A 14,802-nucleotide genomic window follows, 5' to 3' on the forward strand; every position below is an offset into this window, starting at 1 on the left:
ACATGGGCTGTAGGGGGTGCGCCTTAGCCTTCATGGGCCAAGGGCACCAGCCCCTAGAGGCCCATGCGCCAAGATAAGAGAAAAAGGGGAGAGTCCTAAAGGGGGAAGGCACCTCCGAGGTGCCTTGGGGAGGATGGACTCCTCCCCATCCTTAGCCGCACCCCCTTCCTTGGAGGAGGGGGCAAGGCTGCGCCCTCCCCCTCTCCCTTGGCCCTATATATAGTGGGGAAAAGGAGGAGCAATCACACCTAAGGCCTTTGGTTGCCTCCCTCTCCCTCCCGTGACACATCTCCTCTCCCGTAGGTGCTCGGCGAAGCCCTGCAGGATTGCCACGCTCCTCCACCACCACCACGCCGTTGTGCTGCTGTTGGATGGAGTCTTCCTCAACATCTCCCTCTCTCCTTGCTGGATCAAGGCGTGGGAGACATCGTCGAGCTGTACGTGTGTTGAACGCGGAGGTGCCGTCCGTTCGGCACTAGGATCATCGGTGATCTGAATCACGACGAGTACGACTCCATCAACCCCGTTCACTTGAACGCTTCCGCTTAGCGATCTACAAGGGTATGTAGATGCACTCTCCTTTCTACTCGTTGCTGGTCTCTCCATAGATAGATCTTGGTGATACGTAGGAAATTTTTTGAATTTCTGCTACGTTCCCCAACAGTGGCATCATGAGCTAGGTCTATTGCGTAGATTCTTTGCACGAGTAGAACACAAAGTAGTTGTGGGCGTCGATATTGTTCAATATGCTTGCCGTTACTAGTCTTATCTTGATTCGGCAGCATCGTGGGATGAAGCGGCCCGGACCAACCTTACACGTACACTTACGTGAGACCGGTTCCACCGACAAACATGCACTAGTTGCATAAGGTAGCTGGCGGGTGTCTGTCTCTCCCACTTTAGTCGGATCGGATTCGATGAAAAGGGTCCTTATGAAGGGTAAATAGCAATTGGCATATCACGTTGTGGTTCATGCGTAGGTAAGAAACGTTCTTGCTAGAAACCCATAGCAGCCACGTAAAACATGCAAACAACAATTAGAGGACGTCTAACTTGTTTTTGCAGGGTATGCTATGTGATGTGATATGGCCAAAGGATGTGATGAATGATATATGTGATGTATGAGATTGATCATGTTCTTGTAATAGGAATCACGACTTGCATGTCGATGAGTATGACAACCGGCAGGAGCCATAGGAGTTGTCTTTATTTATTTATGACCTGCGTGTCAACTTAAACGTCATGTAATTACTTTACTTTATTGCTAACCGTTAGCCATAGTAGTAGAAGTAATAGTTGGCGAGGCAACTTCATGAAGACACGATGATGGAGATCATGATGATGAAGATCATGGTGTCATGCCGGTGACGATGATGATCATGGAGCCCCGAAGATGGAGATCAAAAGGAGCAAAGTGATGATGGCCATATCATGTCACTATTTGATTGCATGTGATGTTTATCATGTTTATACATCTTATTTGCTTAGAATGACGGTAGTAAATAAGATGATCCCTTACAACAATTTCAAGAAGTGTTCTCCCCTAACTGTGCACCGTTGCGACAGTTCGCTGTTTCAAAACATCACGTGATGATCGGGTGTTTTATTCAGACGTTCAAATACAACGGGTGTTGACGAGCCTAGCATGTACAGACATGGCCTCGGAACACATGCAAAACACTTAGGGTTAACTTGACGAGCCTAGCATGTACAGACATGGCCTCGGAACACGGGAGACCGAAAGGTCGAGCATGAGTCGTATGGTAGATACGATCAACATGAAGATGTTCACCGATGATGACTAGTCCGTCTCACGTGATGATCGGACACGGCCTAGTTTGACTCGGATCATGTAATCACTTAGATGACTAGAGGGATGTCTATCTAAGTGGGAGTTCATAAGATGAACTTAATTATCATGAACAAAGTCAAAAGTTTTTTTGCAAATTATGTCGTAGCTCACGCTATAGTTCTACTGTTTAGATATGTTCCTAGAGAAAAATTAGTTGAAAGTTGATAGTAGCAATTATGCGGACTAGGTCCGTAAACTGAGGATTGTCCTCATTGCTTCATAGAAGGCTTATGTCCTTAATGCACCGCTCAGTGTGCTGAACCTCGAACGTTGTCTGTGGTTGTTGCGAACATCTGACATACACGTTTTGATAACTACGTGATAGTTCAGTTAAACGGTTTAGAGTTGAGGCACCAAAGACGTTTTTGAAACATCACGAAACATATGAGATGTTTTGAGGGCTGAAATTGGGATTTCAGGCTCGTGCCCACGTCAAGAGGTACAAGACCTCCAACAATTTTCTTAGCCTACAAACTAAGGGAGAAAAGCTCAATTGTTGAGCTTGTGCTCAGATTGTCTAAGTGCAACAATCACTTGAATCGAGTGGGAGTTAATATTCCAAATGAGATAGTGATGTTTCTCCAAAGTCATTGCCACCAAGCTGCTAGAGCTTCGTGATGAACTATAACATATCAGGGATAGATATGATGATCCTTGAGGTATTCGCGATGTTTGACACCGCGAAAGTAGAAATCAAGAAGGAACATCAATCGTTGATGGTCAGTGAGACCACTAGTTTCAAGAAGGGCAAGGGAACAAAGGGATACTTCATGGAACGGCAATTCAGCTGCTGCTCTAGTGAAGAAACCCAAGGTTGAACCCAAACCCGAGACTAAGTGCTTCTGTAATAAGGGGAACAACCACTAGAGCAGAATTACCCTAGATACTTGGTAGATAAGAAGGCTGGCAAGGTCGATAGAAGTATATTGGATATACATTGTGTTAATGTGCACTTTGCTAGTACTCCTAGTAGCACCAGGGTATTAGATACCGGTTCGGTGACTAAGTGTTAGTAACTCGAAATAAAAGCTACGGAATAAAACGGAGACTGGCTAAAGGTGAGCTGACGATATGTGTTGGAAGTGTTTCCAAGTTTGATGTGATCTAACATCGCACGCTCCCTCTGCCATCAAGATTAGTATTAAACCTGAATAAGTGCTCTTGCACCTAAAGGAATGGTTTATTGAATCTTGATCGTAGTGATACACATGTTCATGCCAAAAGATAGTAATGATAGTACCACCTACTTGTGGCACTGCCACGTAAGTCATATCGGTATAAAACGCATGAAGAAGCTCCATATTGATGGATCTTTGGGCTCACTCATTTTTGAAAAGTTTGAGACATGCGAACCATGTCTATTGGTGTATATGCATGAAGAAACTCCATGCAAATGGACCGTTTTAACTCACTTGATTTTGAATCACTTGGGACATGCAAATCATACCACATGGGCAAGATGACTGAAAAGCCTCGTTTTCAGTAAGATGGAACAAGATAGCAACTTGTTGGAAGTAACACATTTTGATGTGTGCAGTCCAATGAGTGCTGAGGCATGCAGTGAATATCGTTATGTTCTTACTTCACAGATGATTCGAGTAGATGTTGAGTATATTTACTTGATGAATCACGAGTCTGAATTATTGAAAGGTTCAAGTAATTTCAGTGTGAAGTTGAAAGATCGTCGTGACAAGAGGATAAAAGATCTATGATATGATCATAGAGATGAATATCTGAGTTACGAGTTTTGGCACACAATTAAGACATTGTGGAAATTGTTTCATAATTAATACCGCCTGGAACACCATAGTGATGGTGTGTCCGAACATCATAGTTGCACCCTATTGGATATGGTGCGTACCATGATGTCTCTTATCGAAGTACCACTATAGTTCATGGGTTAGGCATTAGAGACAACCACATTCACTTTAAATAGGGCACCACGTAATTCCGTTGAGATGACACCGTATGAATTATGGTTTAGAGAAACCTAAGCTGTCATTTCTTAGAAGTTTGGGGCTGCGATGCTTATGTGGAAAGGTTTCAGGCTGATAAGCTCAAACCCAAAGCGGATAAATGCATCTTCATAGGACACCCAAAACAGTTGGGTATACCTCCTAATTCAGATCCGAAAGCAATAGGGATTGTTTCTTGAATCGGGTCCTTTCTCGAGGAAAAGTTTCTCTCGAAAAGTTGAGTGGGAGGATGGTGGAGACTTGATGAGGTTATTGAACCGTCACTTCAACAAGTGTGTAGCAGGGCACAGGAAGTTGTTCCTGTGGCACGTACACCAACTGAAGTGGAAGCTTATGATAGTGATCATGAAGTTTCGGATCAAGTCACTACCGAACCTCGTAGGATGACAAGGATGCGTACTACTTCAGAGTGGTACGTAATCCTGTCTTGGAAGTCATGTTGCTAGACAACAATGAACCTACGAGCTATGGAGAAGCGATGGTGGGCCCGAATTCCGATAAATGGCTCAAGGCCATAAAATCCGAGATAGGATCCATGTATGAAAACAAAGTGTAGACTTTGGAAGAACTACTTGATGGTCGTAAGGCTGTTAGGTACATATGGATTTTGAAAGGAAGACAGACAATGATGGTAAGTGTCACCATTGAGAAAGCTCGACTTGTCGTTAAGATGTTTTTCGACAAGTTCAAGGAGTTGACTACGATGAGACTTTCTCACTCGTAGCGATGCTAAGAGTCTGTTGGAATTATATTAGCAATTACTGCATTATTTATGAAATCTTGCAGATAGGATGTCAAAACATTGTTTCCTCGACGATTCTTGAGGAAAGGTTGTATGTGATACAACCGGAAGGTTTTGTCTATCCTGAAATATGCTAATAAGTATGCAAAGCTCCAGCAATCCTTCTGAGGACTGGAGTGAGCGTCTCGGAGTTGGAATGTATGCTTTGATGATGATCAAAGATTTTGGGTGTATACAAAGTTTATGAGAAACTTGTATTTCCAAAGAAGTGAGTGGGAGCACTATAGAATTTCTGATGAGTATATGTTGTTGACATATTAATGATCAGAAATGATGTAGAATTTCTGGAAAGCATATAGGGTTATTTTGAAAGTGTTTTTCAATGGAAAGCCTGGATTAAGCTATTTGAACATTGAGCATCAAGATCTATAAGGATAGATCAAAACGCTTAATAGTACTTTCAAATGAGCACATGCCTTGACGTGATCTTGAAGGTGTTCAAGATGGATCAGTCAAAGAAGGAGTTCTTGCCTGAGTTGTAAGGTATGAAGTTAAGACTTAAAGCTCGACCATGGCAGAATAGAGAGAAAGGAACGAAGGTCGTCCCCTATGCTTAAGACATAGGCTCTACAGTATGCTATGCTGTGTACCGCACCTGAAGTGTGCTTTACCATGAGTCAGTCAAGGGGTACAAGAGTGATCCAAGAATGGATCACAGGACAGCGGTCAAAGTTGTCCTTAGTAACTAGTGGACTAAGGAATTTTCTCAATTATGGAGGTGGTAAAAGAGTTCGTCGTAAAGGGGTTACGTCGATGCAAGCTTAACACCTATCCGGATAGCTCTGAGTAGAGATACCGGATACGTATAATGGAGCAACAATTTAGAATAGCTCCAAGTAGAACAGTTATTTGGAATAGCTCCAAATAGAACGTGGTAGCTGCATCTAGGAGATGACATAGAGATTTGTAAAGCACACACGGATCTGAAAGGTTCAGACCCGTTGACTATAACCTCTCTCACAAGCATAACATGATCAAACCCAGAACTCATCGAGTGTTAATCACATGGTAAATGTGAACTAGATTATTGACTCTAGTAAACTCTTTGGCTGTTAGTCACATGGGGATGTGACCTTGAGTGTTAATCACATATCGATGTGAACTAGATTATTGACTCTAGTGCAAGTGGGAGACTGTTGGAAATATGCCCTAGAGGCAATAATAAATTGATTATTATTATATTTCCTTGTTCATGATAATCGTTTATTATCCATGCTAGAATTGTATTGATAGGAAACTCAGATACATGTGTGGATACATAGACAACACCATGTCCCTAGTAAGCCTCTAGTTGACTAGCTCATTAATCAATAGATGGTTATGGTTTCCTGACCATGGACATTGGATGTCGTTGATAACGGGATCACATCATTAGGAGAATGATGTGATGGACAAGACCCAATCCTAAGCCTAGCACAAGATCATGTAGTTCGTATGCTAAAGCTTTTCTAATGTCAAGTATCATTTCCTTAGACCATGAGATTGTGCAACTCCCGGATACCGTAGGAGTGCTTTGGGTGTGCCAAACGTCACAACGTAACTGGGTGGCTATAAAGGTACACTACGGGTATCTCTGAAAGTGTCTGTTGGGTTGGCACGAATCGAGATTGGGATTTGTCACTCCGTGTAAACGGAGAGGTATCTCTGGGCCCACTCGGTAGGACATCATCATAATGTGCACAATGTGATCAAGGGGTTGATCACGGGATGATGTGTTACGGAACGAGTAAAGAGACTTGCCGGTAACGAGATTGAACAAGGTATCGGTATACCGACGATCGAATCTCGGGCAAGTACCATACCGCTAGACAAAGGGAATTGTATACGGGATTGATTGAGTCCTTGACATCGTGGTTCATCCGATGAGATCATCGTGGAACATGTGGGAGCCAACATGGGTATCCAGATCCCGCTGTTGGTTATTGACCGGAGAACGTCTCGGTCATGTCTGCATGTCTCCCGAACCCGTAGGGTCTACACACTTAAGGTTCAATGACGCTAGGGTTATAAAGGAAGCTTGTATGTGGTTACCGAATGTTGTTCGGAGTCCCGGATGAGATCCCGGACGTCACGAGGAGTTCCGGAATGGTCCGGAGGTAATATAGGAAGTCCTGTTTCGGCCATCGGGACAAGTTTCGGGGTCATCGGTATTGTACCGGGACCACCGGAAGGGTCCCGGGGGCCCACCGGGTGGGGCCACCTGCCCCGGGGGGCCACATGGGCTGTAGGGGGTGCGCCTTGGCCTTCATGGGCCAAGGGCACCAGCCCCTAGAGGCCCATGCGCCAAGATAAGAGAAAAAGGGGAGAGTCCTAAAGGGGGAAGGCACCTCCGAGGTGCCTTGGGGAGGATGGACTCCTCCCCATCCTTAGCCGCACCCCCTTCCTTGGAGGAGGGGGCAAGGCTGCACCCTCCCCCTCTCCCTTGGCCCTATATATAGTGGGGAAAAGGAGGAGCAATCACACCTAAGGCCTTTGGTTGCCTCCCTCTCCCTCCCGTGACACATCTCCTCTCCCGTAGGTGCTCGACGAAGCCCTGCAGGATTGCCACGCTCCTCCACCACCACCACGCCGTTGTGCTGCTGTTGGATGGAGTCTTCCTCAACCTCTCCCTCTCTCCTTGCTGGATCAAGGCGTGGGAGACATCGTCGAGCTGTACGTGTGTTGAACGCGGAGGTGCCGTCCGTTCGGCACTAGGATCATCGGTGATCTGAATCACGACGAGTACGACTCCATCAACCCCGTTCACTTGAACGCTTCCGCTTAGCGATCTACAAGGGTATGTAGATGCACTCTCCTTTCTACTCGTTGCTGGTCTCTCCATAGATAGATCTTGGTGATACGTAGGAAAATTTTTGAATTTCTGCTACGTTCCCCAACAGCTATTACATCACTGCTCCGAGCCTCTGTTCATTACTTTTTTGTGTGTTCTTGATCTTCCCAAGTTACATGACTAATTTGATGCTTCTATTAATTATGGAGCTGCCAACCCCATCAAGCAAAATATTTGTTCTTTTGGGGTTGGCACCTCGAACAAGCATAAAAATAGAGGGAAGCAGATATATTGTCGTGTATGCAGACACCCTTATTTCATTAGTTTAGATGAACCATTGATGATCAATTCGAACCAGTGCATGTGATTAAAATTAATTTTACCTAAATAGAGGTTGCAGAATAAACTACAACAAGTAGATTTGCAACCACGGGATGCTGACGATATCTTCAAAGAACATTGCAATAGCAGCAAGGCTTCACAGCAACATATGGTAAGCCAGTGTGTTTTAGTACATGTGAAATGTAATGCGTGTGGGCTGCTTTCTTGGCTTGTGCCCTCAACCTGTAATCCTACAGAATAACAAATAGTTCAGTTGTCCGCTTTGCTGTATTGCTTAATTTGAATGCTTGTTTGTTACTTGTTACGCTATACCTGAGTTGGCCAATATGTCAGCAGTGCCTGTTGTACTATTGCAAAGAAATGCATGCCTAGTTCATTTGAGTCCTTAACTTTTCCTCTGAAGTTCATCACAAGACTGTCTTCGTAGTTTATATGAGGCCACACTGTTAAGTGCTTTCTCAGATTATTTCAATTGCTTAGATGCCTTGGCAACTTAAATATAGCGGTGGTACACTCCCTTTCAACTAGGGATGTCAACTGGATCCCGTTTAATCCTGATTAAAGTCCACTAGTGGTATTATAGTTCAAAAGAGTTTTGTTTTTTGAGGAAAATGAACCAGGGAGCTAGCAAAAACTAACTAGATGGGACTGGCGGATGTCGTTTATTTACCATTTACATCCCTAGTTTCACCTTACCATTTTAATTTCTTTTCGGCTGATGTTGCTTCGAACCATTTAAATATAGCTTACCATGCTCGGCAATAATTCGTATCTTGTTTACCATGTAAGCTTACTGGATAAAGCGATAACTATCTCTTACTTATGTCCAGCAAAAACCTTTCAAGATGCCGTTCACACTAGGACACAATGTACAACCCCATAATCTATTTGTGGAAGCAGTGCGCCATCCATGTTAACAGATGGTAGCAGTTCAGAGGCAACACCGCCGGAGAGCAGTCTAAGCACAGATATTATAGTTCTTGAGGCTCTACTAGAGGCAAAAAGAGATGGCGTTGCTTCCATGAATGAGGTAATCTCGATCTTGAAGCTGGAAATTATGCAATTAGCTGCACGCATTATGCAAGCAACCCAAGATTTGGAGGAAGTAAGAATGTTGCATTTGAAGACAGAGGAGGTCCTGCTGCTTCTGCTATCTGAAGCCTAGGGTAATCCCAGTTCTTTAGATAGCAGTTGAAATTGCCATTAGATTATTGTACTTGCATGTTGTGTCATGTCTCTGAATGGATTATGTTGTAAGACCGCCTATGTTGTCCATGTGTTGTAATGATCCGAATTTTTTAGGCGAGGTAATCTTCAGTACTTGTATGATTGACGTAAGGTGAATTGTTTTTGGTGTGAGCATATTGTATTGGATGAAATAACTGTTTGACTCAAAGTGTATCCAACCTACTGAATTCGAAGATCATAGTATTTCTAAATCATAATCATATATAAAGGTAGAATAAATCTCTGTTGTGGTTTGGAAGAAATAAATAGCAAACTGTAGATTTATCTGTGGATATTTGTAATCCATTTGGATTTAGTTGCCAGGGCCCAGGGCAAACATGAATGCTAATTCTCCCAAGTTTTGAACGAAGCGGCTAAACACCCACTATCATTTGTGGGCTGCCCGAAGCAAGTGTTTGCGAGATGGAAATTACTGTCTACCCCTGACACTTGACATCATTATTGACCGGATTTACACTGTTGTCGATAGGGGTAGACTAGTAACTTTAATCAGGCATGACACGACGGCATCTGAGCCCATTCAGACACGGTGGGCGCCAAACGTGCGCGGCAAAACACATTTGATTCAAGCTCGTCCGAAAGACATGTGTCTCTCCCTCCATTTCCCCATTCATCCATGATGGGCGGCAAAACAAACTCTCCTCGTCCGAAATCGATGTAGGCTAATATTTTAAATAGGGGCAGATGTGTAACTTCCCTCGGACATGACACAACTGCCCTACCTGTCAGCCCCGTCATACACCGCGGGGGCCAACCGTGGGCGGCAAAACACCCTCTGCTCACCCGAAATCGTTACCGGCAAATATTTGGGAGATGCGAGATTACCTCCTATCCTCGACCGACGTGATGTCCGAAATTTTAAACGGGGGATAAATTCGTAACTTTCCCACATTTCAGACAAGCGCGTCCCAAAGTTTGAGACCCCCTCCCCCTCCATTTCCCCATTCATACACCGTCGGTGCCACAACAACCTCCCCACTGCGGCCATCCTCCTCCGCCCGCCACCCCATCCTCCACCTCGCCGGAGCCGCTACCCCTACCCCGTCGTCCACTGCAAGAGATGGATGTCTCTCATCCACGGTGCCGGACCATGATCCTTTCATCGCGTCGTCTCGCTTCATCGGCGCCGTCGTCCACCTTGCCATTGCCGCTCCTACAACCGCCTAGTCCACGGCAACATGATTTATCCCCCACCCGGCCGTCTACCATATAAAGTCTTCTTCCCCGCCACAGACAGCCATCGCACCCGCAACACCCTTAATGTATTAGCAGGGGCCTACATGGTGTCGCAAGAGAGGTGGTACTCTTCCATATGTGCTTAAGTTATTGATCTCACCCGAAAAATACATCTTAAATTGTTTACTGTACATTTCTTGCCCGTACCAAATCGTAGTGGCTAGTTGAATGCAAACATTGGTTGCGAAGTAGCTTTGTCCGGTTTGCACCTTTAGATCCGCCATGTCACAGTCACTATACTCGTAAAGCTTATGGTTTCCCCCTTTATATTCACTACCATCATCGTAGGTGCTTCACTGCTCCATGTCGTGCTAGCACTGCTCCTCAAGACCTTAACCCATCAAGCAAAACAACATGCCACTCATAATTCCAAAGCTTACGTGTTGAAATACGAATCTGATATGATGCTCATATTACTAAAATAGAGAACGTTTAATTGGTCACCTAATGTTGCTACATTCGTTTCGAAAAGCATGTGCGCCACCCACTGGTCCAGCTAGCTCCACTTTCCTGATTTTACTCTTGATGCCTAGGGGTTTCCCCTTTTATCTACTCTACTATGATCTGCATAGGTCCTTTCTATCATACTAGCATTACTCCACCCTTCAAGTTAAACAACACAACACCCAAAATTCCAAAGCTTAGTTGTTCAAATATGATTGTGATATGATACTGATATTAGTTAACAAACACATTTAATTGGTTAACTAGAGGTACCACTTGAGTTTCCAAATGCATGTCGCGACATATAGAGAGACAACAGAATTGCATTTCTTTGTCACTTGTTGACTGTACTTTCTTGTCCATACCAAATCTTAGTTGTTATTTCAAAGCAAACATCGGTTGCTAACTACCCTTTGCGCGGTTTGCAGCTTCATATCTGCCATCCCACTGCCACGGTCAACACTATACTCATTATGCTTACTGTTTCCCCATTTTGTGATGACCACGATCAGCCTACGTGGTTCGTGTCGTAATAGCACTGCTCCACCCATCGAGCTAAACAAGCTTAGTTGTACAAATTCAAATATGATATTATGTTGATATTAGTAAAACTGAGAGATGTTTAATTGGTCAGCTAAATGTTCATACTTTCGTTTTGAAATGCATGTGAGCCACATATGGAGAGACCGGAAGGAATAGTATTTCTCTGTGCGCTTTGGTTCATCATGGGTGGTCAACCGACATTGTATAGAAAGACTTGTAATATCTTCAATCTGCTTGCTCTTCTGCTCTTCTTTAAGACGATCCTCTTCTCTTGCGGTCGACTGGTTAGGTCGAGTTATTCTCTCTTAGTATATTTTGAACCTGTCAGGCCAAGTCGACTTGTTCGTCTTTACTGTATGTTGAAGCTGTCATCTACGAAGTATCATCACTTCTGGAGCTCTCCAATTTTGAGTAGTAGGCCACATTATACTAATGCACACACCAAATTACAACATGCATGGCACCTCTTAGAAGAATTGCAGAGATAGCACAAAGGGGTTTACAGGGAGGAAGTATTGGATTAGAATCACTTCTACATTACAAAGATAATGTCACTTGTTTTTATGTTTTCATGCATGTCAGGTATTGAACATTATCAAAATGAATATGATAATGGGCGCACGAGAGGAATATTGCGGAACAATCCACTAGCTAACAAACTTGGCATGGTGGAGGATGGCCTATCTTATTCACCCATCAAGGTGCATGCTCTAACTTGACAAGGTTGTATTGGTCGCACATATTTTGCATCTGACCTCTTGCATTACTTCTACTTTGTTACACCATCTGCTTAGTTTAAGCATCATATTTGAGTATGCCATACCTATCCATTTTCTGTACCTATTCGATGTGTCGTCATACTATGTTTTTCGAGTCAAATGTTGTTCTTTCGTAATAGATGTCCAAAAGGAAGAGGGTGAATGCAGATCCTCAAGGAGTACAAACTAGGTATTTGGAAAAGGTAGTGATACCAGTTAAATCAGTTAGATCAGCAGCCACAGAAAACACAGGCCCAACTATACCAAACTTTACCCCTACTCGAGTGGCCAAAACCATATTAGAACTGCTGAGAGCCCAGCGTCAAGTACTGTCTATGATATCAATTCAATATTTGAACTCCTAAATTTCTGCATGTGCCTTACCTTCTCTCTTGTATGAAAACTAATTTCAGATGAATCTCCTTACTCAAAGGATCATAGGATCTCACGAGAATACTGGGCTCTGCATTGCTCTTGCCAGTACCTCTTGCCCTTTGTCAGCATACTTACACTCATTGTTGTTTGATTATGTAGTATCACTGTAAATGTTCGCTTCTTTATCCTCCCTTTGCTTGAAATTATAAGATCTATATTTACTCTTAGATAAATGTAGAATTAACACAATGGTTATGAAGTTTTGGATTGCTCATGTAAGTACCTGTTGTCATGTACTCCCTCTATATCGAATTAATTGTTGATCAATTGAATGTATTTAGAACTTAATAGTGCTAGATACATCCATTTGAGCGACAAGTAATAACGGACGGTGGTGGTATTACTGTACATGCATCGCGAGATAGTTGATTGTCTAGCATTACTCTGCATCTTATCTGCCCTGCCCTCCACTTTCTCCAAATTATCATATCTACATTTACTCTTACCAAAATATTGAATAAAGCCAATGCCACTGCACATGTTGATGTCTGCATTCCTCTTGTCAGTACCTTTTGCCTTGTAACACTGTACTTAATTAATTGCTATTTGATTATGTATCATCAGTCTGCACCTGAGCTTCATTATCCTCTATTTCTTCCAATATTATTTGATCTATATTTACACTTTGCAAAATGTAGAATAATGGCAACGCTTATAAAGAATTTTCTTTGGGGAATTTATTGAATTATCCTTCCATCAACATGGAGAAGGGCTTTGTCCAGCCCGTGTTAACATGTAATGTAATTTCATCCTTCTCAAGCCTTCAAACTTTGTTCTAGTATAGATTTGGATAGGCATCATTTCCTCTACTCCTGTTTACATCTGATTGGATGTTTGCAACAACTACCAGTTTTAAATTGTAGTTGTAAAAACATGTTCCTTATGCAGAACAGATCCATTTAATTGCTTATATAGTTGTGAAACCTGTTACGTGTCTCCTTCTTTCTCTTTCAGAGTCGTGTCTCTTATGCCAGGAAGAACTTTAGGAAACATAGTGAGCCAAACCATCTTGAGGACAACGAGATGACCCCAAGGTCCTGTCTTGATGAAGACAGTGAGTTGAAGCTACTCACCAGCAGGTGTGAGACAACCTCTGTGCAGTCGCTGCCTCAATCAGTTCGACTTCTTTAGTATCAACTTAAAGCAGAAAGGCTTGCTTCAGCTCAGCTCCGACTTGAAGTCAAATATGTAATGAAAATGTCAGGGGACTGCCTTGCGCACTAGGGTGCCATATAGCTAGGGATGAATCATCTATCGTTGACACAACTGAGGTCTCATCAGCTTGTTCGGCTGCTTGCGGGGCCCGGCCTTGCCAGGTCTATTGCCTTCTGAAGTGCTCTCAGTTTTGTATATTCTTTTGTCGGTGCATTTATATGCATTGGTGGCGACCTTTCATGCCCAATGTATGTAATCCGCGGTCATGTTGCGCTTTATTATCACCGGTAGCAAACTTTGATTCCCAGTGGATGTAATATGTCGTAATTTCTTTATTGTACAGTCTAGGTTTATTCTTTGGTCGGTATGCTGTAATTGAGGCCGGAAGGTTCAGTGGATCTCAGTGTTGTCGGTCTTCAGGCCAGCCCGTTACTCATATGGGCCAAAACGTGGGCCTATAATCATTTTGGGCCATTAGCAGGTCTAAACCTATAGTAGTTTCCCGCCTTTAACATGCCATGGTCTACATATTTACTGTAGTGACATTGGGCGTCCTACGGATCGTAGAAACAATGGGCCTTCTACGGGCCGTAAAAACAATGGGCCTTCTATGAGCCGTATCATCAGTGGGCCTTATACGGGCCGTATGATCGATTTTGGCCAAACATGGGCCAAAAAGAGACTGCATTATGGCCGTAAACGGGCTAGAGTTGGAGTCGTCCGTTCATGGGCCGACCATAATGGGCCGTCGTTAATAGGCCGTATTTGATGACGCTATGAAAACAGCCCAACATGTTAACGGGCCACAAACGGGCCGACTGTAACCACTGGCTGAATTTGGCCCACAAGCAGAAAATGGCAGTAACGGGCCGTAAGTAACCGAATGCTGGAAATGAGCCCAAGAATAAATGGGCCCTCAGAAGGCCGAAAGATAACATGGGTTGCAAACGTCCCAATGGATTAATGGGCCATTAATGGGTATAAAGTGATACACTATTCATTACGGGCCAGTTTCACCACGGGCCGTTAATGGGCCAAGAGTTACAAAGGGCCTCATATTGCCCGAAAGACGTCATGGGCCATACATGGGCCGGAACTTAAAATGGGCTGGAATCATATTGGACGGCCCAGATGATGCTACTGGGCCTAATTCGGATAGGTCGTAACGGGCCCTAGGTTAGCGGGCTGTAAATGGGCTATGCGAATAGGCCGTTAATAGGCTTTTCGTGGGCCGGCCCGCC

Source organism: Triticum dicoccoides, chromosome 3A (genome assembly GCF_002162155.2).
Source record: "Triticum dicoccoides isolate Atlit2015 ecotype Zavitan chromosome 3A, WEW_v2.0, whole genome shotgun sequence".
NCBI classification, from domain to species: domain Eukaryota; kingdom Viridiplantae; phylum Streptophyta; class Magnoliopsida; order Poales; family Poaceae; genus Triticum; species Triticum dicoccoides.